The 21,711-nt window shown below is 50.2% G+C and overlaps 1 protein-coding gene and 1 long non-coding RNA gene across 2 annotated transcripts in view; one reads left to right on the top strand and one right to left on the bottom strand.

The window, feature by feature from the left end:
* LOC137528241 (uncharacterized) overlaps positions 1–21,711 on the top strand; it is a 163,869-nt gene that overhangs the window by 81,264 nt on the left and 60,894 nt on the right. The window lies entirely within an intron of this gene.
* Positions 1–21,711, bottom strand: part of LOC137529009 (uncharacterized) — a 75,088-nt gene that overhangs the window by 22,803 nt on the left and 30,574 nt on the right. The window lies entirely within an intron of this gene.

Here is a 21,711-nt window from a genome sequence, read left to right as displayed (position 1 = left end):
CGCGATGGTGGAAATGGGCCCTAACACCTTCTGGTTTCACACCAGAAATCAGCGTCATTGATACGGTGCGTTGCGCCCGACGCACGGCATTGCGCTGTCAAAACAGGCTTAAAGGGAACACTGCGCTATCGGGCGGTGTTCCCTGTCTGGCCGCCGGCCAAGCAGGAAGTGACACGCACGTGATGCGTACTTGCTGTCACTTCCTATTTCAGGTATTCAGAAGTGCACGGAAGCGTATTGTTAAAATATGCTTCCACGCATGCGCGCCAGGATGTCGCAATGGTGATTTAAAAAAAATGTACACATCGCCATAAACTAACATGACTTTCGGCCGACACAGATTGCCGCATCGCTGCAGCATTAACGTAACTTTGGACCTGCGTAGGGGTTGCGGCGAAACGCCACTTCCGTCACGTCACACCGTAACGTTGCAGTATGAAAGTCTCCATAGACTTTCATTGCACGGCGGTGGGGTGCGGTAAAAATACTGCACCTCACCGCCTGGGTGTGAAAGGGCCCTCAGATTCCTGATCATTGTGGCATTTCAGCTGTGTTGCTATGATACAGCAATAACTTTGTATTTATTTTTTCCATGACAATCTAGGCTTTCTTTGGGTAATATTTGTTTTAAGATATATTTAAATTTATAGTAAAAACAAAATAATCGTAAATGCAGAAAATACACATTTTTTCATATTTCACCCTTCGTAAATTTCACATGACAAGCGCTACAGTTCTAAAACACCTATAAATATATTTATATGTCTATTTTGGGTATATAGGATACCCTACATGCCATATTTCATCTTTAGTTGGGAATGCGGCGTACCATTGTTGCCAGCCTTTGCGTCTGTAGGGATTCAATCGCGGTCGCACTGCTAGGTAACAGCACAGGATCTGTCTGTACAGTGTTGTGTCCCAGAAATGTCACCCTAGCAGTCGCACCCGATCACTACAGGTTGCAGCCATTACAGGTGTCCACTAATCTTAACCACTTAAGGACCACAGTCTTTTCGCCCCTTAAGGACCAGAGCCTTTTTCTCCATTAAGACCACTGCAGCTTTCACGGTTTATTGCTCGGTCATACAACCTACCACCTAAAGGAATTTTACCTCCTTTTCTTGTCACTAATACAGCTTTCTTTTGCTGCTATTTGATTGCTGCTGCGAGTTTTAGTTTTTATTATATTCATCAAAAAAGACATGAATTTTGGCAAAAAAATGACTTTTTTACCTTGCTGTGCTGACATTTTTCAAATAAAGTAAAATTTCCTATACATTTGAGCGCGAAAGTTATTCTGCTACATGTCTTTGATAAAAAAAAAACCATTGAGTGTATATTTATTGGATTGGGTAAAAGTTATAGCGTTTACAAACTATGGTGCCAAAAGTGAATTTTCCCATTTTCAAGCATCTCTGACTTTTCTGCGCACCTGTCAGGTTTCATGAGGGGCTAAAATTCCAGGATAGTACAAATACCCCCCAAATGACCCCATTTTGGAAAGAAGACATCCCAAAGTATTCAGTGAGAGGCATGGTGAGTTCATAGAAGATTTTATTTTTTGTCACAAGTTAGCGGAAAATGACACTTTGTGAAAAAAAAAAAAAAAATAATAAAAGTTTCCATTTCTTCTAACTTGCGACAAAAAAAAATTAAATCTGCCACGGACTCACTATGCTCCTCTCTGAATACCTTGAAGTGTCTACTTTCCAAAATGGGGTCATTTGTGGGGTGTGTTCACTGTCCTGGCATTTTGGGGGGTGCCTAATTGTAAGCACCCCTGTAAAGCCTAAAGATGCTCATTGGACTTTGGGCCCCTTAGCGCAGTTAGGCTGCAAAAAAGTGCCACACATGTGGTATTGCCGTACTCAGGAGAAGTAGTATAATGTGTTTTGGGGTGTATTTTTACACATACCCATGCTGGGTGGGAGAAATATCTCTGTAAATGACAATTGTTTGATTTTTTTTTACACACAATTGTCCATTTACAGAGAGATTTCTCCCACCCAGCATGGGTATGTGTAAAAATACACCCCAAAACACAATATACTACTTCTTCTGAGTACGGCGATACCACATGTATGACACTTTTTTGCAACCTAGGTGCGCTAAGGGGCCTAACGTCCTATTCACAGGTCATTTTGAGGCATTTGGATTCTAGACTACTGCTCACGGTTTAGGGCCCCTAAAATGCCAGGGCAGTATAGGAACCCCACAGGTGACCCCATTTTAGACAGAAGACACCCCAAGGTATTCTGTTAGGAGTATGGTGAGTTCATAGAAGATTTTTTTTTTGTCACAAGTTAGCGGAAAATGACACTTTGTGAAAAAAAAACAATACATATCAATTTCCGCTAACTTGTGACAAAAAATAAAATCTTCTATGAACTCATCATACACCTAACAAAATACCTTGGGGTGTCTTCTTTCTAAAATGGGGTCACTTGTGGGGTTCCTATACTGCCCTGGCATTTTAGGGGCCCTAAACCGTGAGGAGTAGTCTTGAACCCAAATGTCTCAAAATGACCTGTGAAATCCTAAAGGTACTCACTGGACTTTGGGCCCCTTAGCACAGTTAGGCTGCAAAAAAGTGTCACACATGTGGTATCGCCGTACTCAGAAGAAGTAGTATAATGTGTTTTGTGGTGTATTTTTACATATAACCATGCTGGGTGGGAGAAATATCTCTGTAAATGACATATTTTTGATTTTTTTTACACACAATTGTCCATTTACAGAGAGATTTCTCCCACCCAGCATGGGTATGTGTAAAAATACACCACAAAACACATTATACTACTTCTCCTGAGTATGGCGATACCACATGTGTGACACTTTTTTGCAGCCTAGGTGCGCTAAGGGGCCCAACGTCCTATTCACAGGTCATTTTGAGGCATTTGTTTTCTAGACTACTCCTCACGGTTTAGGGCCCCTAAAATGCCAGGGCAGTATAGGAACCCCACAAGTGACCCCATTTTAAAAAGAAGACACCCCAAGGTATTCCGTTAGGGGTATGGTGAGTTCATAGAAGATTTTATTTTTTGTCACAAGTTAGTGAAAAATGACACTTTGTGAAAAAAACAATAAAAATCCAATTTCCGTTAACTTTTGACAAAAAATAAAATCTTCTATGAACTCATCATACACCTAACAGAATACCTTGGGGTGTCTTCTTTCTAAAATGGGGTCACTTGTGGGGTTCCTATACTGCCCTGGCATTTTACGGGCCCAAAACTGTGAGTAGTCTGGAAACCAAATTTCTCAAAATGACTGTTCAGGGGTATAAGCATCTGCAAATTTTGATGACAGGTGGTCTATGAGGGGGCAAATTTTGTGGAACCGGTCATAAGCAGGGTGGCCTCTTAGATGACAGGATGTTTGGGGCCTGATCTGATGGATAGGAGTGCTAGGGGGGTGACAGGAGGTGATTGATGGGTGTCTCAGGGGGCGGTTAGAGGGGAAAATAGATGCAATCAATGCACTGGGGAGGTGATCGGAAGGGGGTCTGAGGGGGATCTGAGGGTTTGGCCGAGTGATCAGGAGCCCACACGGGGCAAATTAGGGCCTGATCTGATGGGTAGGTGTGCTAGGGGGTGACAGGAGGTGATTGATGGGTGTCTCAAGGTGTGATTAGAGGGGGGAAATAGATCCAAGCAATGCACTAGCGAGGTGATCAGGGCTGGGGTCTGAGGGCGTTCTGAGGTGTGGGCAGGTGATTGGGTGCCCGCAAGGGGCAGATTAGGGTCTAATCTGATGGGTAACAGTGACAGGTGGTGATAGGGGGTGATTGATGGGTAATTAGTGGGTGTTTAGAGGAGAGAAGAGATGTAAACACTGCACTTAGTTGGGAGGTGATCTGATGTCGGATCTGCGGGCGATCTATTGGTGTGGGTGGGTGATCAGATTGCCCACAAGGGGCAGGTTAGGGGCTGATTGATGGGTGGCAGTGACAGGGGGTGATTGATGGGTGGCAGTGACAGGGGGTGATTGATAGGTGATTGACAGGTGATCAGTGGGTTATTACAGGGAATAACAGATGTAAATATTGCACTGGCGAATTGATAAGGGGGGGTCTGAGGGCAATCTGAGCATGTGGGCGGGTGATTGGGTGCCCGCACGGGGCAGATTAGGGTCTAATCTGATGGGTAACAGTGACAGGTGGTGATAGGGGGTGATTGATGGGTGATTGATGGGTATTTAGTGGGTGTTAAGAGGAGAGAATAGATGTAAACACTGCACTTGGGAGGTGATCTGATGTCGGATCTGCGGGCGATCTATTGGTGTGGGTGGGTGATCAGATTGCCCGCAAGGGGCAGGTTAGGGGCTGATTGATGGGTGGCAGTGACAGGGGGTGATTGATGGGTGGCAGTGACAGGGGGTGATTGATGGGTGATTGACAGGTGATCAGTGGGTTATTACAGGGAATAACAGATGTAAATATTGCACTGGCGAATTGATAAGGGGGGGTCTGAGGGCAATCTGAGCGTGTGGGCGGGTGATTGGGTGCCCGCAAGGGGCAGATTAGGGTCTAATCTGATGGGTAACAGTGACAGGTGGTGATAGGGGGTGATTGATGGGTGATTGATGGGTAATTAGTGGGTGTTAAGAGGAGAGAAGAGATGTAAACACTGCACTTGGGAGGTGATCGGATGTCGGATCTGCGGGCGATCTATTGGTGTGGGTGGGTGATCAGATTGCCCGCAAGGGGCAGGTTAGGGGCTGATTGATGGGTCGCAGTGACAGGGGGTGATTGACGGGTGATTGATGGGTGATTGACAGGTGATTGACAGGTGATCAGGGGGGATAGATGCATACAGTACACGGGGGGGGGGGGGTCTGGGGAGAATCTGAGGGGTGGGGGGGTGATCAGGAGGGAGTAGGGGGCAGATTAGGGACTAAAAAAAAAAATAGCGTTGACAGATAGTGACAGGGAGTGATTGATGGGTGATTAGGGGGGTGACTGGGTGCAAACAGGGGTCTGAGGGGTGCTGTGGGCGATCAGGGGGCAGGGGGGGGGGGAAATCAGTGTGCTTGGGTGCAGACTAGGGTGGCTGCAGCCTGCCCTGGTGGTCCCTCGGACACTGGGACCACCAGGGCAGAAGGCAGCCAGTATAATAGGCTTTGTATACATTACAAAGCCTATTATACATACGTGCAGCGGCGATCCGGGTGCTAGTAACCCGCCGGCGCTTCCGAACGGCCGGCGGGTTACAGCGAACGGTGGGCGGAGCCAGTCCCCGGCGGCTGATCACGTCACGAATGACGCGATCGCCGCATAGCCACTCCCGCAGCCGCCCCCGCCGATGGGCGTATTGCGGTCGTTTGGGCCCAGCCCTTGCCGCCGCCCATCGGCTTAAGGCGGTCGGCAAGTGGTTAAAGCTAGTGTTGAGCCGAAATTTTTGAAATTTCGTGTTTCCTTAATTACAGACGCAAATTTTGCTGCTACGACATGAATTCGTAATTTCATGATTGCCATACAAACCGTAATTCGGAATTCCGTAAGTGAAATTTTGGTTATGTAATTTCATGTGTCGCAAATTCGTGTTTAACGCAACATTTTGTAATTAGATGTTTTCTATAGAAACACAGTTATTTTAGTTACGAAAATGAACGTAATTTTGTTTCTAATAGTAATTATGCACATTTAGGCAATGACTAAACTCAGGAAAGTCACTCATTGATTGCAATTACTGATAATAAAAAGGCCCCTTCACATGCTGTCGCTTTAAATGTATCAGGAGGCTCTATCTGCAGCCACTGCTAAGGCCCAGTGCACACCAAAAACCTCTACAGATCTGCTAACGCAAGAGGTTTTTGAAGCAGATTATAAGAGAGATTCCTACAGGGCTGTGGAGTCGGAGTCGTGGAGGTGGAGTCGGGCAATTTTGGGTGCCTGGAGTCGGGAAAAAATGCACCGACTCCGACTCCTAATGAATTTGTAACTGTAATTAAAATAGAAAATATGATAAAATGTTCTATTTCTCATATAATAGTCATTAAAAATAATGTGTATATATATATATATATATATATATATATATATATATATATACAGTATATATACAGTAATAGCTGTGTTCAGTCCACAAAAATGAAATAAACCAATCAAAATTAGTTTTGTGCTGCTTCAATAAAGCAGTCCCCGTATTTTTAAGGTCAGATATACATATCTGATTGTGACTGTACAGTATATATGATGTGTACACAGGAATCTCTTATATATACGAAATAACATCTATGCTGTAAGAATAAAGCCTGATGTGTAGCCGTGTCCCTAATAGAGATGGTCAATGAGATGGAAATAATTCTGCATTGATGCTGATTTATGCAAATGTATGCACTCCCTTTGCTCATGAAATCAAATAATTTGATATGTTGTTAAAATTTGGTTTGGTGACCACAAATTAAAGGGTACCTGAGACGGATGAAAAGTAAAGTTTTATACATACCTGGGGCTTCCTCCAGCCCCCTTCAGGCTAATCAGTCCCTCGCTGTCCTCCACCACCCGGATCTTCTGCTATGAGTCCTGGTAATCCAGCCAGTCAGCGCTGTCCGGCCGCATGCCTCTCCCACAGCCAGGAACATTCTGCACCTGCGCAATAGTGCTGCACAGGTGTAGTATGCTCCTGGCGGCGGAGTGTGTGCATGCGCACTACGCCCGACTGTCTCAAGTACCTGGACTCATAGCAGAAGATCCAGGTGGTGGAGGAGGACAACGAGGGACTGATTATCCTGAAGGCAGCTGGAGGAAGCCCCAGGTATGTATAAAACTTTAATTTCATCTGTCTCTGGTTTACTTTGTTACACAGTAGTACTATACTCTACATATGAACTCCCCACAGAGCTGCAGGGAATCCACTGAGAATGCTATGCACATTGAACACAGAGGTGTTGTCTGTTTACAATCTCCTTATTCCCCTGCAGAGTACCTGCACATCACTCTTACATGTACCCACACTTACATTGTCTAGGGCCTGATAGATGTTCTTTGTTCCGGTTTGTACCTTTTACAAGTACTCTTACCAAGGACTAGTTTTAGTCTAAAGGGAATAAATATAGTAATCTACATATCCCTCTCACTTCAGTTGTCTTGTAAAATTCCTAAGCTTTGGCAGTTAAGAGACGAATTTCATGTTACATACTTTTAATCAACAAAATTGTAATATGCAAATTAGAGGAGTCGGAGTCGAGGAGTCGGAGTCGGTGGAATCCTAAACTGAGGAGTCGGAGTCGGTGGATTTTTGGACCGACTCCACAGCCCTGGATTCCTAGGCATGTTTAGAGAGGTTTTCTAAACAAGCCTAGCATTTTTTGGAACGTTTTTGTGTAGCAGATGTCATGTATTGTTACAGTAAAGCTGTTACTGAACAGCTACTGTAACAAAAACGCCTGGAAAACCGCTCTGATCTAGCGTTTTTCAGAGCGGTTTGAGCTTTTCCTTTACTTTACATTGAGGCAGGAACACTTCTGCAAACCGCAAAAATGCTGCAGGAGCCGTGGCAGTTTGCTAAATGCTGCAGGAGCCGTGGCAGTTTGCTAAAACCCTCAAACCGCTGGTGTGCACCATCCCATTGAGATACATTAGCCAAGCGTTTTCTGAAGCGGTAGCATTTTTGAAAATGCTCCCAAATCCACTTGGTGTGCACTAGGCCTAAGACAGGTGCTCTTTGTCATGGTGCACTTAGCAGTCATGCGGAGACACTTTGTTTTGGGCCTTGCAATATCTGATAATGCAAAAGTCCCTGCACATGCTGTTGCTTTAACTGTATCAGGAGACTTTACTTGCAGCCTCTTCTAAGACAGGTGCTCTTTGTCAAGATGCACTTAGTGGTCATGCATGCTGAAACTCTTGGTTTTGGGCCTTGCAATATCTGATAATGCAAAGGTACCTGCAAGTGCTGTCACTTTAAATGTATCAGGACAGGAGCCTCTGGAGTGGAACACAATTTTGAGAAAGGTCGAATTTGCGTGTTAAACACGAAATTCTGATTTTTTTTTTGTGTTACGTAAACATTGTAATTATGAAAAAGATCGTAATTACGAAATTCCCCATAAACACAAAATTTCACGTAATTTCGGGAAATTCGCAAAATTTAGATTAAGGCCATAATCGCAATTTTGCGAATTACGTGAAATTTCACGTAATCGTAATTAGGTCATTATGCTCATCACTACTTAAATCAAACCTAAACTGAAAATTAAAAGTCAAAATAAACATACACACATCATATATACCTCCGTATAGTCTACTCATTAATCCCTTTTTCTTCTCCTGCGTACTGTTTGTCCACTGTGATCAATGGAATTCTCCGACCTCCATTTTAAAAATGGCCATTACCCCATAACAGCTTCCTGGCCAGCACACTGTTAGGGCTGGTGCACACCGAGCGGGTTTTCTTGCGTTTTTACAACAGCTTGCGGCTGTGGATACGCTAGGGTAATGTATTTCAATGGGGTGGTTCACACCAGAGCGGGAGGCGTATTGCTGAAACGCATACTCCCGGGCTGAGGCATTTTTTTGATTACGGAAGCGTTTCTGCCTCCAATGTAAAGTATAGTAAAAACGCAAACCGCTCTGAAAAACGCCAGTTCAGAGCGGTTTTGCAGGCGTTTTTGTTACAGAAGCTGTTCAGTAACAGCTTTACTGTAACAATATATGAAATCTACTACACAAAAAACGCTACCAAAAACCGCAAAACGCTAGGTGAAACGCTTCATAAAAATAAGAAAAAGTGTTTCAAAAACCGCTAGCGTTTTGCGGATCTGCTAGCGGTTTTTGGTGTGCACCAGGCCTCAAACTGTGTCCATGTGAACCATAGTGACACATGGACATGACCTTGCTCATCAGTTGTCCTTTCAGTTATAATAAACTGAGATAAACTATTTGTTTTAACCTCCTTGCCGGTTTTCCCGACCTGAGCTCGGGGTAGAAAAAAGAAGCTGTTAGCGGTGATCCCGAGCTCAGGTCGGGGTAGGCAGTGCAGCGCTTTACCTTCAGCTTTTGAGTCCCGCGCGCGATCGCTCTGCGCAACGGGACTCCAGCCTCTCTCCCCGGCAGTGTGGGGTCTTTCTCTGGCCGCCGGGATCCCCATGTCCCCGCTATTCTTCCGGGGACACGGCGGGCAATCGGAGCAGCGGAGGCGGCGTGATGTCATCGGGGGCGGGCGGGGCTAATATTTAAAATGAACTTCTCTGTATTAGAGAAATACAGAGACGTTCGTTTATATGTATATTACCGCCATCTTGTGGTCAAAGTGAAAACTGCAGTGCTGGAGCCCAGGAAGGTAAATCTTTTATTCTGCTGCAGATCTCCCTGCCAGAATGATTTTTTTCAGGTTTTAGGGTCTGAAAGAGTAGAAAAAATTGCACCTCTTTTTAGACCCTAAAATCTGTAAAGAATCAGAACAGCAAGGAGGTTAAGATATTCCATGGTTTTATTTTATGTTTAAAGGGGTTCTGTGGATTGTTTTTAAAAACAATAAGTGACACTTACCTTGGGCTTCTACCGGCCCCCTGCAGCTGTCCTGTCCCGCGCCGTCCTCCTACGATCCTCAGTTCCTCGCCGCCGGTCACGGTCCAATTATTCATCTAACTAGATGAATACAACTGTGCGTGCGCTGCCACGCGTGGCCTCGCTCCTGTTCGCGTCTCCGGGAGCATAATGCGCAGGCGTAATATGAAAACATTTGTACTGCGCATGAACTAGGATGCGCGCAGCCATGAAGGCGCAGTTGCATTCGTCTAGTTTTTAAAACCATACAGATAACCCCTCTAAACATTTACAAAGTAGATTCAGGGCTTGTTCACACCTAGGGCGTTTAGTTATTTTTTCAGCGCCAGCGATTTCAAAATCACTGTAAAAGCGATTGTGCAATGATTCCTTATGGGACTGTCCATATCTGCTCGTTTTGTCTGCTTTCCGCTGACCAAAGCGCTGCCTGCACCATTTTTGGGGAGATTTTGCTATAATGGAAGGTATAGGAAAAGCGCAAAACGCTCACAAAATCGCTTTATGCATCAATTGTGTTTGCACTTTCATGAATAAACACACTGTATTTATTAATTTCCGGGTGAAAGAGTTAACTTCTTGACTGACATCAGGAAGTGAACAAACAGAACCGCTCTGCAAAAGTGCTTCGAAAAATGCTTTATACAATATCGAAGTGCACAGATAAGCGCCGGCATCGGGGAAACAAAAATCACTCACAAAATCGCAAAGCGCTGGCCTCAGCAATTGCGATTTTAGATGTGAACAAAGCCTTAGGGCCTGTTTCTATTACACGCAGATTGGATGCAGAATAGATGCAGAAGAACTGACTCCAATGGATGCCTATGGGCCTGTTTCCACTAAACACGATTTTTTTGATGCAGATTTTCCCATAGGCATTCATTGGAGTCAGTTTTTCTGCATTCATTCTGCATCCAATCTGCGTGTAGTGGAAATAGGCCCTTAATGTTTTTCTTGACTCTGTTCAATGACAATCTATTAAGTGTCCCAGTGCTAAAACATAGGAATAGTTGACCTTTTTATCTATCTCCTGACCTCAGAAGCTCTTCTCTGCTAGGGAAGAGTTTTATGGCTGTAATTCCTTATCAGTGAGGGTTACGCTATAATCTGACAAGGGTCCTACATGAGAGAAGCTTTCACTTACATGCCTGTAGGCTACTTTCACACCAAGACGTTGCGTTTTAGGGGACGTTAAGGTCGCATAACATGCCCCTAATGCAACGCATGGTGGTGTTGAAGTTGGACGTCAGATTGAGCTGCGTTATGCAGCTCTTAAAGCAGCCGCTCCAAGTTAGTGATAGGAAGTCCGGATCTTTTTAAAGATTCAGATCATTTGAATCGGATCATTGAAAAGATCCGGATCTTTGAACCGAATCATTTGAATCATTTTACTAGGAATGCAGACTGGGGAAATGACTAGCAGGACAGGACTTACCCTGCACTGTACATTATGTATGTTCCTGTTTCTTCCAGACAGACATCCACTGTGAACCGAATCTTTCATTGTGATGATCCGGATGATTCGACTCACAAAAAAAATCCGGATCAAATGAACGATTCGTTCATGATCCGGACAACACTACAGTTCCACCATGAGTCACCACAGTGCAGTGAATATTAATTAGCCATGTGGCTGGCTGCGGAGGAGGAGGGGAGACCTCCTCCTCCAACATTACTGAGCATGTGCACACAGTCTAACGCTGTTTAACCCAGTATAACGCACAGCATGCAGCACTTTGTTTAAACGTGCTGCGTTACAATGTAACCTAACGTGTGCACTGTGAACTGTGTGCAGTGTCACTGCCAGCCAGGCCCAGCACATTCAGTGACTAACTGTATCAGCTGCACATTGTGTAATACCCATTATTACTGCACTTGTGTTGCGGCGACAGCTTTTGTAATTCATACTGTGTGCAGTGCCACTGCCAGCCCAGGCCCAGCACATTCAGTGATTACTGTACCTGTGTGTGTGATAGGCAGCTGCACATTGTAATACCCATTACTGCATATACCTACCTAGCTGTTGGGACACCCCCCTCCCCCCCCGATATGGACAAAACAGACAAACCAGGTCGCGGAAGAGGTAGCGGCAGACCTAGAGGAAGGCCCCCTGGCAGGTGTGTGCGTGGTCGTGTTGATGTGATTTTGTGCGGCCCTGGCCCAAAGTACAGTGCTCAGAAGAAGGCATGTCCCATCACCTCCCAAAATTGTCAGGACGTGGTTGACTATTTAACACAGAACACCTCATCTTCCGCAGCCACCAGCGCTACTACAAGCACCACATCCGCTGCATCTGACACTTCGCAGGAGTTATTTGGTGGTGAAATCACTGATTCACAGCCACTACTGCTACAACAATATGAAGTCGCTAAGCAAGTTACACCACCTCGTATGTGTGAGTTAGGCGACAATATGGACGTAATGGAGGAGGATGATGATGATGAAGTAGCTGCTGTTGGTGCATTTTTGGAGGTGTCTGAGGAAAGCGAAGCTGGTCAGGATGATTATGATGACGATTAGATGCCACGTATGTTCCCAATAGAAGAGATGAACAGGGGGACAGTTCGGAGGGGGAGTCAGAGAGGAGTAGGAGGAGATGAGTCCTGAAAGCAGAAGGGGGAGCTCGTCCTCAGAAACAGCTGGTGGCAGTATCCGGCGCCATGTATCGCCACCATAGTGCCATCACCCCAGGGGGGCTCAGCAGTGTGGAAATTGTTTAGTGTGTCTGCCTCAGATCGGAGTAAAGCCATCTTTTCTCTCTGTCTCCAAAAATTGAGCTGTGGAAAGGCCAACACTCACATAGGGACAAGTGCATTACGAAGGAACCTGGAGAAAAGGCACAAACAGCAATGGGAAGAACACCTGAGAAAAACCACACAAAAGAAAAGCCACCCTCCTTCTCCTCTTCCTCCTTCAGGTGCAGCATCTTCAGCCGCTTTCTCCCTTGCACCTTCATAGCCACCCTCCTCCACTCCGCCTCTGCCCTTGAGCGGTTCCTGCTCCTCTGCCCACAGCAGCCAGGTGTCCGTGAATGAAATCTTTGAGCGGAAGAAGCCAATTTCTGCCAGTCACCTTCTTGCCCGCCATCTGACGGCTGGCGTGGCGGAACTATTAGCTCGCCAGCTATTACCATACAAGCTGGTGGACTCTGAGGCTTTCCATAAATTTGTGGCCATTGGGACACCGCAGTGAAGATACCAGGCCGCACTTATTTTTGTAGAAAGGTGATACCCAAACTGTACCGTGAAGTTGAGAGGCAAGTGGTGTCATCTCTGGCGAACAGCGTTGGATTAAGGGTCCATCTGACCACTGATGCCTGGTCTGCCAAGCATGGTCAGGGCCGCTACATTACGTACACATCCCATTGGGTTAACCTGGTGAACGATGGCAAGCAGGGAGTATGTGGCTGCGCAGCAGACCAACTAGTGACACCTCCACGGCTTGCAGGCAGGCCTCTTGCCACCTCCTCTCTTTCTCCTCCTATACATCCTGCTACATCCTCTTTGCTGTCGTCGTCCTCCTCCTCCTTGGCTGAGTGGCAGTTCAACTCTAGTGGTGCTGCCATCTCCTCTTCCACTACACAGCCCCATCTCCCCAGAGCCTATGCTGCATGCCAGGTACGACGGTGTCATGCCATCTTAGACATGTCTTGCCTTAAAGCGGAGAGTCACACTGGACCAGCTCTCCTGGCTGCTCTTAAATAGGTAGAGCACTGGCCGACCCCGCACCAGCTGGAGATCGGCAACGTGGTGTGTGACAATGGCAGCAATCTCCTTTCCGCTTTGAATTTGGGAAAGCTGACACATGTACCCTGCATGGCACATGTGTTGAATCTGGTCATTCAAAGATTTGTGTCAAAGTACCCAGGCTTAGAGGGCGTCCTGAAGCAGGCCAGGAAGTTGTGTGGGCATTTCAGGTGGTCTTACACGGCCATGGCATGCTTTGCGGACATTCAGCGGAGAAACAACTTGCCGGTGAGACGCTTGATATGCAAGAGCCTGACTTGCTGTGATTCGACCCTGCTCATGTTCTCTTGCCTGCTAGAACAGGAGCAAGCCGTAACCCAGTACCTGTACAATTACAGTAGAAGAACACAATCTGGGGAGATGGGGATGTTGTGGCCCAACAACTGGACACTGATGCGAAATGCATGCAGGCTCATGCAGCCATTTCAGGAGGTGATCAACCTGGTGAGTCGCACTGAAGGCACCATCAGCGACTTGATCCCCTACGCTTACTACCTGGAGTGTGCCGTGCATAGAGTGGTGGATATTTGCGGCAGGAAGAGTCGTGGGAGCAATTTTCATCCGAACCAGATGTTTCCTCAACACTGTCACTACCTCTGGCTGCAGCTGTGCTGTCACTCCTCTCCTGTCACTACTTCTGGCTGCAGGTGTGCCGTCACTCCTCTCCTCTCACTACCTCTGGCTGCAGCTGTGCTGTCACTCCTCTCCTGTCACTACCTCTGGCTGCAGGTGTGCTGTCACTCCTCTCCTGTCACTACCTCTGGCTGCAGCTGTGCTGTCACTCCTCTCCTGTCACTACCTCTGGCTGCAGGTGTGCTGTCACTCCTCTCCTCTCACTACCTCTGGCTGCAGGTGTGCTGTCACTCCTCTCCTGTCACTACCTTTGGCTGAAGGTGTGCTGTCACTCCTCTCCTCTCACTACCTTTGGCTGCAGCTGTGCTGTCACTCCTCTCCTGTCACTACCTCTGGCTGCAGGTGTGCTGCCTCTCCTGTCACTACCTCTGGCTGAAGGTGTGCTGTCACTCCTCTCCTCTCACTACCTCTGGCTGCAGCTGTGCTGTCACTCCTCTCCTGTCACTACCTCTGGCTGCAGGTGTGCTGTCACTCCTCTCCTGTCACTACCTCTGGCTGCAGGTGTGCTGTCACTCCTCTACTGTCACTACCTCTGGCTGCAGCTGTGCCATCACGCCTCTCCTGTCACTAGCTTTGGCTGAAGGTGTGCTGTCACTCCTCTCCTGTCACTACCTCTGGCTGAAGGTGTGCTTTCACTCCTCTACTCTCACTACCTCTGGCTGCAGCTGTGCTGTCACTCCTCTACTCTCACTACCTCTGGCTGCAGGTGTGCTGTCACGCCTCTTCTGTCACTACCTCTGGCTGCAGCTGTGCTGTCACTCCTCTCCTGTCACTACCTCTGGCTGCAGGTGTGCCGTCACTCCTCTCCTCTCACTACCTCTGGCTGCAGCTGTGCTGCCACTCCTCTCCAGTCACTACCTCTGGCTGCAGGTGGGCTGTCACTCCTCTCCTGTCACTACCTCTGGCTGCAGCTGTGCTGTCACTCCTCTCCTGTCACTACCTCCTGGCTGCAGGTGTGCTGTCACTCCTCTCCTCTCACTACCTCTGGCTGCAGGTGTGCTGTCACTCCTCTCCTGTCACTACCTTTGGCTGAAGGTGTGCTGTCACTCCTCTCCTCTCACTACCTCTAGCTGCAGCTTTGCTGTCACTCCTCTCCTGTCACTACCTCTGGCTGCAGGTGTGCTGCCACTCCTCTCCTGTCACTACCTCTGGCTGAAGGTGTGCTGTCACTCCTCTCCTCTCACTACCTCTGGCTGCAGCTGTGCTGTCACTCCTCTCCTGTCACTACCTCTGGCTGCAGGTGTGCTGTCACTCCTCTCCTGTCACTACCTCTGGCTGCAGGTGTGCTGTCACTCCTCTACTGTCACTACCTCTGGCTGCAGCTGTGCCATCACGCCTCTCCTGTCACTAGCTCTGGCTGAAGGTGTGCTGTAACTCCTCTCCTGTCACTACCTCTGGCTGCAGCTGTGCTGTCACTCCTCTCCTGTCACTACCTCTGGCTGCAGGTGTGCTGTCACTCCTCTCCTCTCACTACCTCTGACTGCAGGTGTGCTGTCACTCCTCTCCTGTCACTACCTCTGGCTGCAGGTGAGCAGTCACTCCTCTCCTGTCACTACCTCTGGCTGCAGCTGTGCCGTCACTCCTCTCCTGTCACTACCTCTGGCTGCAGCTGAGCCATCACTCCTCTCCTGTCACTACCTCTGGCTGCAGGTGAGCAGTCACTCCTCTCCTGTCACTACCTCTGGCTGAAGGTGTGCTGTCACTCCTCTCCTGTCACTACCTCTGGCTTCAGCTGTGCCATCACTCCTGTCACTACCTCTGGCTGCAGGTGAGCTGTCACTCCTCTCCTGTCACTACCTCTGGCTGCAGCTGTGCTGTCACTCCTCTCCTGTCACTACCTCTGGCTGCAGGTGTGCTGTCACTTCTCTCCTCTCACTACCTCTGGCTGCAGGTGTGCTGTCACTCCTCTCCTCTCACTACCTCTGGCTGCAGGTGTGCTGTCACTCCTCTCCTCTCACTACCTCTGGCTGCAGGTGTGCTGTCACTCCTCTCCTCTCACTACCTCTGGCTGCAGGTGTGCTGTCACTCCTCTCCTCTCACTACCTCTGGCTGCAGCTGTGCCATCACGCCTCTCCTGTCACTAGCTCTGGCTGAAGGTGTGCTGTCACTCCTCTACTGTCACTACCTCTGGCTGCAGCTGTGCCATCACGCCTCTCCTGTCACTACATCTGGCTGCAGCTGTGCTGTCACTCCTCTCCTGTCACTACCTCTGGCTGCAGGTGAGCAGTCACTCCTCTCCTGTCACTACCTCTGGCTGAAGGTGTGCTGTCACTCCTCTCCTGTCACTACCTCTGGCTGCAGGTGTGCTGTCACTCCTCTCCTGTCACTACCTCTGGCTGCAGCTGTGCTGATACTCCTCTCCTGTCACTACCTGTGGCGGAAGCTGTGCTGTCACTCCTCTCCTGTCACTACCTCTGGCTGCAGGTGAGCAGTCACTCCTCTCCTGTCACTACCTCTGGCTGAAGGTGTGCTGTCACTCCTCTCCTGTCACTACCTCTGGCTGCAGATGTGCTGTCACTCCTCTCCTGTCACTACCTCTGGCTGCAGCTGTGCTGTCACTCCTCTCCTGTCACTACCTATGGCAGCAGCTGTGCTGTCAATCCTCTCCTGTCACTACCTCTGGCTACAGCTGTGCCGTCACTCCTCTCCTGTCACTACCTATGGCTGCAGCTGTGCTGTCACTCCTCTCCTGTCACTACCTCTGGCTGTTGCTGTGCTATCACTCTTCTCCTGTTACTACCTCTGGCTGCAGCTGTGCCGTCACTCCTCTCCTGTCACTACTTCTGGCTGCAGCTGTGCCGTCACTCCTCTCCTGTCAGTACCTCTGGCTGCAGGTGTGGTGTCACTCCTCTCCTGTCACTACCTCTGGCTGCAGCTGTGCCGTTACTCCTCTCCTGTCACTACCTCTGGCTGCAGGTGTGGTGTCACTCCTCTCCTGTCACTACCTCTGGCTGTAGCTGTTCCATCACTCCTCTCCTGTCACTACGTCTGGCTGCAGGTGTGCCATCACTCCTCTCCTGTCACTACCTCTGGCTGAAGGTGTGCTTTCACTGCTCTACTCTCACTACCTCTGGCTGCAGCTGTGCTGTCACTCCTCTCCTGTCGCTACCTCTGGCTGCAGGTGTGCTGTCACTGCTGTCACTCCTCTACTGTCACTACCTCTGGCTGCAGCTGTGCCATCACGCCTCTTCTGTCACTACCTCTGGCTGCAGCTGTGCTGTCACGCCTCTCCTCACTACCTCTGGCTGCTGCTGTGCTGTCACTCCTCTCCTGTCACTACCTCTGGCTGCAGCTGTGCTGTCACTCCTCTCCTGTCACTACCTCTGGCTGCAGGTGTGCCGTCACTCCTCTCCTCTCACTACCTCTGGCTGCAGCTGTGCTGCCACTCCTCTCCTGTCACTACCTCTGGCTGCAGGTGTGCTGTCACTCCTCTCCTCTCACTACCTCTGGCTGCAGCTGTGCTGTCACTCCTCTCCTGTCACTACCTCTGGCTGCAGGTGTGCTGTCACTCCTCTCCTCTCACTACCTCTGGCTGCAGGTGTGCTGTCACTCCTCTCCTGTCACTACCTTTGGCTGAAGGTGTGCTGTCACTCCTCTCCTCTCACTACCTCTGGCTGCAGCTGTGCTGTCACTCCTCTCCTGTCACTACCTCTGGCTGCAGGTGTGCTGCCTCTCCTGTCACTACCTCTGGCTGAAGGTGTGCTGTCACTCCTCTCCTCTCACTACCTCTGGCTGCAGCTGTGCTGTCACTCCTCTCCTGTCACTACCTCTGGCTGCAGGTGTGCTGTCACTCCTCTCCTGTCACTACCTCTGGCTGCAGGTGTGCTGTCACTCCTCTACTGTCACTACCTCTGGCTGCAGCTGTGCCATCACGCCTCTCCTGTCACTAGCTTTGGCTGAAGGTGTGCTGTCACTCCTCTCCTGTCACTACCTCTGGCTGAAGGTGTGCTTTCACTCCTCTACTCTCACTACCTCTGGCTGCAGCTGTGCTGTCACTCCTCTACTCTCACTACCTCTGGCTGCAGGTGTGCTGTCACTGCTGTCACTCCTCTACTGTCACTACCTCTGGCTGCAGCTGTGCCATCACGCCTCTTCTGTCACTACCTCTGGCTGCAGCTGTGCTGTCACGCCTCTCCTCACTACCTCTGGCTGCTGCTGTGCTGTCGCTCCTCTCCTGTCACTACCTCTGGCTGCAGCTGTGCTGTCACTCCTCTCCTGTCACTACCTCTGGCTGCAGGTGTGCTGTCACTCCTCTCCTGTCACTACCTCTGGCTGCAGGTGTGCTGTCACTCCTCTACTGTCACTACCTCTGGCTGCAGCTGTGCCATCACGCCTCTCCTGTCACTAGCTCTGGCTGAAGGTGTGCTGTCACTCCTCTCCTGTCACTACCTCTGGCTGCAGGTGTGCTGTCACTCCTCTCCTGTCACTACCTCTGGCTGCAGCTGTGCTGATACTCCTCTCCTGTCACTACCTGTGGCTGCAGCTGTGCTGTCACTCCTCTCCTGTCACTACCTCTGGCTGCAGGTGAGCAGTCACTCCTCTCCTGTCACTACCTCTGGCTGAAGGTGTGCTGTCACTCCTCTCCTGTCACTACCTCCTGGCTGCAGGTGTGCTGTCACTCCTCTCCTCTCACTACCTCTGGCTGCAGGTGTGCTGTCACTCCTCTCCTGTCACTACCTTTGGCTGAAGGTGTGCTGTCACTCCTCTCCTCTCACTACCTCTAGCTGCAGCTTTGCTGTCACTCCTCTCCTGTCACTACCTCTGGCTGCAGGTGTGCTGCCACTCCTCTCCTGTCACTACCTCTGGCTGAAGGTGTGCTGTCACTCCTCTCCTCTCACTACCTCTGGCTGCAGCTGTGCTGTCACTCCTCTCCTGTCACTACCTCTGGCTGCAGGTGTGCTGTCACTCCTCTCCTGTCACTACCTCTGGCTGCAGGTGTGCTGTCACTCCTCTACTGTCACTACCTCTGGCTGCAGCTGTGCCATCACGCCTCTCCTGTCACTAGCTCTGGCTGAAGGTGTGCTGTAACTCCTCTCCTGTCACTACCTCTGGCTGCAGCTGTGCTGTCACTCCTCTCCTGTCACTACCTCTGGCTGCAGGTGTGCTGTCACTCCTCTCCTCTCACTACCTCTGACTGCAGGTGTGCTGTCACTCCTCTCCTGTCACTACCTCTGGCTGCAGGTGAGCAGTCACTCCTCTCCTGTCACTACCTCTGGCTGCAGCTGTGCCGTCACTCCTCTCCTGTCACTACCTCTGGCTGCAGCTGAGCCATCACTCCTCTCCTGTCACTACCTCTGGCTGCAGGTGAGCAGTCACTCCTCTCCTGTCACTACCTCTGGCTGAAGGTGTGCTGTCACTCCTCTCCTGTCACTACCTCTGGCTTCAGCTGTGCCATCACTCCTGTCACTACCTCTGGCTGCAGGTGAGCTGTCACTCCTCTCCTGTCACTACCTCTGGCTGCAGCTGTGCTGTCACTCCTCTCCTGTCACTACCTCTGGCTGCAGGTGTGCTGTCACTTCTCTCCTCTCACTACCTCTGGCTGCAGGTGTGCTGTCACTCCTCTCCTCTCACTACCTCTGGCTGCAGGTGTGCTGTCACTCCTCTCCTCTCACTACCTCTGGCTGCAGGTGTGCTGTCACTCCTCTCCTCTCACTACCTCTGGCTGCAGGTGTGCTGTCACTCCTCTCCTCTCACTACCTCTGGCTGCAGCTGTGCCATCACGCCTCTCCTGTCACTAGCTCTGGCTGAAGGTGTGCTGTCACTCCTCTACTGTCACTACCTCTGGCTGCAGCTGTGCCATCACGCCTCTCCTGTCACTACATCTGGCTGCAGCTGTGCTGTCACTCCTCTCCTGTCACTACCTCTGGCTGCAGGTGAGCAGTCACTCCTCTCCTGTCACTACCTCTGGCTGAAGGTGTGCTGTCACTCCTCTCCTGTCACTACCTCTGGCTGCAGGTGTGCTGTCACTCCTCTCCTGTCACTACCTCTGGCTGCAGCTGTGCTGATACTCCTCTCCTGTCACTACCTGTGGCGGAAGCTGTGCTGTCACTCCTCTCCTGTCACTACCTCTGGCTGCAGGTGAGCAGTCACTCCTCTCCTGTCACTACCTCTGGCTGAAGGTGTGCTGTCACTCCTCTCCTGTCACTACCTCTGGCTGCAGATGTGCTGTCACTCCTCTCCTGTCACTACCTCTGGCTGCAGCTGTGCTGTCACTCCTCTCCTGTCACTACCTATGGCAGCAGCTGTGCTGTCAATCCTCTCCTGTCACTACCTCTGGCTACAGCTGTGCCGTCACTCCTCTCCTGTCACTACCTATGGCTGCAGCTGTGCTGTCACTCCTCTCCTGTCACTACCTCTGGCTGTTGCTGTGCTATCACTCTTCTCCTGTTACTACCTCTGGCTGCAGCTGTGCCGTCACTCCTCTCCTGTCACTACTTCTGGCTGCAGCTGTGCCGTCACTCCTCTCCTGTCAGTACCTCTGGCTGCAGGTGTGGTGTCACTCCTCTCCTGTCACTACCTCTGGCTGCAGCTGTGCCGTTACTCCTCTCCTGTCACTACCTCTGGCTGCAGGTGTGGTGTCACTCCTCTCCTGTCACTACCTCTGGCTGTAGCTGTTCCATCACTCCTCTCCTGTCACTACGTCTGGCTGCAGGTGTGCCATCACTCCTCTCCTGTCACTACCTCTGGCTGAAGGTGTGCTTTCACTGCTCTACTCTCACTACCTCTGGCTGCAGCTGTGCTGTCACTCCTCTCCTGTCGCTACCTCTGGCTGCAGGTGTGCTGTCACTGCTGTCACTCCTCTACTGTCACTACCTCTGGCTGCAGCTGTGCCATCACGCCTCTTCTGTCACTACCTCTGGCTGCAGCTGTGCTGTCACGCCTCTCCTCACTACCTCTGGCTGCTGCTGTGCTGTCACTCCTCTCCTGTCACTACCTCTGGCTGCAGCTGTGCTGTCACTCCTCTCCTGTCACTACCTCTGGCTGCAGGTGTGCCGTCACTCCTCTCCTCTCACTACCTCTGGCTGCAGCTGTGCTGCCACTCCTCTCCTGTCACTACCTCTGGCTGCAGGTGTGCTGTCACTCCTCTCCTCTCACTACCTCTGGCTGCAGCTGTGCTGTCACTCCTCTCCTGTCACTACCTCTGGCTGCAGGTGTGCTGTCACTCCTCTCCTCTCACTACCTCTGGCTGCAGGTGTGCTGTCACTCCTCTCCTGTCACTACCTTTGGCTGAAGGTGTGCTGTCACTCCTCTCCTCTCACTACCTCTGGCTGCAGCTGTGCTGTCACTCCTCTCCTGTCACTACCTCTGGCTGGAGGTGTGCTGCCTCTCCTGTCACTACCTCTGGCTGAAGGTGTGCTGTCACTCCTCTCCTCTCACTACCTCTGGCTGCAGCTGTGCTGTCACTCCTCTCCTGTCACTACCTCTGGCTGCAGGTGTGCTGTCACTCCTCTCCTGTCACTACCTCTGGCTGCAGGTGTGCTGTCACTCCTCTACTGTCACTACCTCTGGCTGCAGCTGTGCCATCACGCCTCTCCTGTCACTAGCTTTGGCTGAAGGTGTGCTGTCACTCCTCTCCTGTCACTACCTCTGGCTGAAGGTGTGCTTTCACTCCTCTACTCTCACTACCTCTGGCTGCAGCTGTGCTGTCACTCCTCTACTCTCACTACCTCTGGCTGCAGGTGTGCTGTCACTGCTGTCACTCCTCTACTGTCACTACCTCTGGCTGCAGCTGTGCCATCACGCCTCTTCTGTCACTACCTCTGGCTGCAGCTGTGCTGTCACGCCTCTCCTCACTACCTCTGGCTGCTGCTGTGCTGTCGCTCC

This window comes from Hyperolius riggenbachi, chromosome 8 (assembly GCF_040937935.1).
Source record: "Hyperolius riggenbachi isolate aHypRig1 chromosome 8, aHypRig1.pri, whole genome shotgun sequence".
NCBI classification, from domain to species: domain Eukaryota; kingdom Metazoa; phylum Chordata; class Amphibia; order Anura; family Hyperoliidae; genus Hyperolius; species Hyperolius riggenbachi.
This window is presented reverse-complemented; position numbering and strand designations above follow the sequence as displayed.